Raw genomic sequence first — 5131 nt, forward strand, 5'->3', positions numbered from 1 at the left:
ACATGTAGTAGAGTAATCTCTCACACTCTCTTAAGATAAGGCAAGAACTCTCATAGCAGCACAAAGAGGGATTATGTCCATTCATTTATGAGAAAATGCCTTATATACAATTGGCCCTTATTAACACTTGGGAGCTCAAAACTTACTAACTAAGGACTTGGGTGGCCAATCTCTCATAATGTTACAACTTTTATAGTGCCTTTGCATGACACTTATTAATGTCCTCAAATGGAGGAGCATAATTGTTAATCCTAACTGGGATTAATATCAACTTTATTGTCATGGTACATAAAGGCTCCTCGTATTGGGTGACCAAATATCGCGCATCCCTAATGGAGAGCCACCAATGGGTGTTGATGATTACTTGCTAGATACCCCCACTATTCCAACTATGTTTGATTCTTGAATGAGGTGAATAAGTTGCACACTTCCTAGCACATCACATCATATCTCATTCATACACATCTCATCTCATTCATACACATCTCATCCACATCCATCTAATCGTTCACATGTACGACTACGCATATCTATCCATACATTCATATCTATCACTTCACATCCACATATATTCATGTCACATCACATCTCTTTACATCACATCACATTCTTTCACATACACATACACATCCATTCTTTCACATCCACATCCATTCTTTCACATACACATCCACATCCATTCTCTCACATACATCCACATCCACAATTAGACTTAACTAGGATAAAGAAGGGCTGAATTTAAGAATGAGAGAGGGGGAAAGCCTTTCCAGCAAGGCATAGCATCAGAGTATACAACAATTGTCATAGAGGATGCAAATCCCAGAATTGAAGATTTTGGTATACAGCCAGCAAGGAGTACTTGACAATTCTAGAATATCCTCACCAATACATATGTGCTCCACCCACGCAGAGAGTGGACCCATTATATATGCCACTGAAACAAAGATGGACACCATTGGAATTCCATGATACCAAGGACATATCTGCTACAACTTTCCTCTATTTTTGCTAATAACATTTTCAGATATAGGACAGTAAAGGAAGCAATTGCTGACTTGGATACATGCATGGCGTTGTATCCCAGATCCTGCGATTGTGGCCAATGTCTGATTTTTGAAGTTGACTGTGGTCCTTACTGTGACCAACCCACAGAGAGATATGATGGATATATTGTTAATATTCTAGAAATGGGATTGGTCATGGTGAAGGACATAGATTAAGCATAAGATTAAGGTGGATTAAACCACACTAAAAACTCCATGAGAGAGAGAGAGATTACACACTCAACACTATTCCCTTGTATTTTATATCACAATGAACCATACAATGATATAGGCTCTCTAGCCTTATCCCACTTTACACATCATCATCCATGTGGCAACTCCTTTTCCACTCTTTTAGTCAACTCTCACACACCATGCAATATTACATGTGGCATTCCTATCTTGCCACAATATCTTGCACCTCTAGGGTGCTTTCCCACATACACACAACACCACGATTACATCTCTCAACACCCCCTCTTAATCGAGGTGTTCCACAACTCACTCATCATCCATCACCCATATCAATGTAGCATTGCATAAACACAATCGCTACCTCTCAACACTCCCCCTCAATGATACATTGGAGTGTCCATCAACCAAACATGTGTGCCCGTGTCTACCATCTTAGACACCTAGTCCATTTTGAGCCGACTTATCGCTCACAGCGGAACCACTGAGTCCGATTTGAACATGGAAGTTTGGGTGGAAACCAACCCATGCGTATGCACCTCACACGTGCATCGCTCTTGCACACATCACACAACAACCATTTCGAGCTTCTAGGTGAGCTCGGGCAGGGCAACCCTCATACCAGGGTGATTACAAATTTTTTTGTTTTGAGCACGCAGGCTCGTTGGTGGACGGTTGTCCATCATCATATTTGGGTGAAAAAATACAATGCAATAACCACCAAAATTCCCAAGAATAAATGTGTGAGAGCATCAAAATCACATAACCTATGTGAAGTGACCCTTTTAAATTTGGACCCTATCATCATTTGAATTTTATCACCAAAATGTGTGGTGAATGAACTTCTCTTTTTTTTTAAAAAAAAATTTCTTTGTTTTGCGAATCTCTGTTGCTATACTGCTGGCGAATCTTTGCGGACCTTTTTTTTCAGAGCTGGGACCTGCTCCTCTTATGCAGCGTTTAATGCCACCTCAACTGCACCGCCAGTCCTTCTTATCTTCATTGATGGTTACCCTACTGCTTGTTGCCGGCGGCTGGCTACCTCAATTGCATCTTTCCACAACAGAATCAACTGCTTCGACCTGCACAGTTAGCTCCTTTGAAGCTGCTTCACTTACAGGCTCTATCTCACAACACCCTCAGCCAATGGAGCCTCCACTTTCTCTCCCTTGGCTGTACTCTCAGCTTGTGCTTCAGTCTTCAGCGCTGCCCTCTTTCTTACTCTGATTTGCTTCTCTGATTTGCTTCAGTCTTCAGCGTCGCCCTCTTTCTTACTCTGATTTGCTTCTCTGCACCGTATGTTTGATCGATCTTGTCTTTGTTCTCGGACCTTTCTCTAGTCGTGAATTTCGACGCCATGCTGCTCTATTGTAGTTGCGCTGCCTACTAGGTGATGACAGGCTATCTGAGTCCAGCAACAGTGCTTGTACAGTTTGCTGCTGCAGTTTCTCACCTCCATGGCTATCTGCTACTTCCCTTAGTAACTAGCATGAGGTACCTCCTGAAAGCGTCCATGCATCTTCTCCATGCATGCTACCGAATTTTCCTTGCATCGGTTATCTCCAAATGGGTTGCCCACAATCTTCTTGCTTAAGTCCAATGCTTGCTTTTGTTCATTTTCTTGATGCTATCCTAAGTAATGGTCTTTTCCCACCTCTATAACATCCTTTGTGATGTGTGCTTTCTTCTTGCTACAATTAAGTTTGCCTCTTTAACCTCCAAGTTGAGGTTTTTCACATAATCATTGACATGGCCTCTATGAGCTCCAAAATTGAGCTCTAACATGCATGCTTTTCCTTCAATGCATGCATCCATTCAAGGGTGCTTTTCCATTTTGGTTTCTCTCAAGAAACCAAGGTGCAAACCAATGTGAAAACTCCAAAAGCTTCCACCAAACATTGCCCATCTTCTATGAGCAAAACCATGAGCATCACTCTTTCCAATGTGCTCAACCATGGACTTCTTCCAAGCCCATAACCGCTTGTCCCTTCTTAGACAAGCATTGCACCTCTTACACTCTTTGCCCAAATGCAAAGAACCATGGGATCCACAAATCCCACACATAGCAACCCTTCTCAAATATGAACATTCTTCCATGCTCAAATACAAACTTTGAGGCAAAACTTCACAAAACCAACCTTCTTGAGGCATAATCAGCAGCATATCTTCTCTTGGCAGCTTCTCCTTGACGATGATGAAGGTTCCATAGCCTTCATAATGCTGAAATCTCCATTTTCAGCTTCCTTGATGATGAGCAAGCTCTCCATGTTGCAAAATTCCATTTGCAACTCTCTTGGGCAGCTTCTATGCAACCTCCTTGTTGCAAATCTCCTCTCAAATCCTCACAAATACAAATCTCCTCTCAAATCCTCACAAATGCAAATCCAAATGATAATATGAGTGTGCATAATTTTTTTCATAATAAGCTGAAAATAATACTTAATCAAAGAAACACACAACCAAACTAATATACATAATAATCACCCATGACCAAGAGCCCATTTGGCTCTGATACCATGTTAATATTCTAGAAATGGGATTGGTCATGGTGAAGGACATAGATTAAGCATAAGATTAAGGTGGATTAAACCACACTAAAAACTCCATGAGAGAGAGAGAGATTGCACACTCAACACTATTCCCTTGTATTTTATATCACAATGAACCATACAATGATATAGGCTCTCTAGCCTTATCCCACTTTACACATCATCATCCATGTGGCAACTCCTTTTCCACTCTTTTAGTCAACTCTCACACACCATGCAATATTACATGTGGCATTCCTATCTTGCCACAATATCTTGCACCTCTAGGGTGCTTTCCCACATACACACAACACCACGATTACATCTCTCAACATATATGATACAGATCAATTTCTATTCGACATGAACCAAGGTCCCACTAATAGAGGCATGATGTTATACTATCATCGCCTCAGGTGTTTACCAACGTACATGCATGTAACAATTGAAGATATGGTAGACACCAGGTTTTGGAGATCACACTCCACATTCAGAAGAACCTTGAAAAAGCTTCAATCACACCGTAACTTCTATTATCATGAGTTCGGTGACCAAGTATCTAGGCCTTGGTGATAGGTTCTGAGGATAGAACCTACATCAGGTAGGGGAGATGTTAATCCCGGCCAGGATTAACAATTATGCTCCTCCATGTGAGGACATTAATAAGTATCATGCAAAGGCACTATAAAAGTTGTAACATTATGAGAGATTGGCCACCCAAGGCCTTAGTTAGTAAGTTTTTGGTGTCCAAGTGTGAATAAGGGCCAATTATATATAAGGTATTTTCTCATAATAATGAATGGACGCAATCCCCCTTTGTGCTATGTGAATTCTCACCTTGTCTTGAGAGAGAGTGTGAGAGAGTACTCTAGTACATGTGCCTTCTCTATGCTTGTATTATGCATGCATGCTTGTGTAGAGAAGTGAGAGAGAGAGAGAGAGATTGCCTTCTTGCGTGGTGGTGTGAGCAACTCTACAGTGATAGCATGGAGGTAAAGCTTAGAGGATTGGAGCTTGGAGACCTCAAGGGACACGAGCTTGAAGCATTGGTAAGCTCCCCACGATGGTTGTGTTCTATTACTTCTTCCAAAGGTGAATGTATAGAGTTCCTTATTTGGATGTGCGGTAGCCCATAATAGTTGAATTCTAGCAGAATTAGGAGCGATGAGGTGATTTTTCTAGTGATACAAGGCAAAGTTGAATTCTAGCAAAATTAGGAGCCATTTGGTGATTTTGCCCAGTGGTACAAGGTAAAGTAGAAAAACTAGGAGGAGGAGCCATGTGGTGATTTTACCAGTAGTGGTACAAGGTAAAGTTGAATTCTAGTAGATTAGGAGCCATCTAGTGATTTTACCAGTGGTATAAGGT

Source organism: Cibotium barometz, chromosome 50 (genome assembly GCF_041138505.1).
Source record: "Cibotium barometz isolate CiBa-2024 chromosome 50, ASM4113850v1, whole genome shotgun sequence".
NCBI classification, from domain to species: Eukaryota; Viridiplantae; Streptophyta; class Polypodiopsida; order Cyatheales; family Cibotiaceae; genus Cibotium; species Cibotium barometz.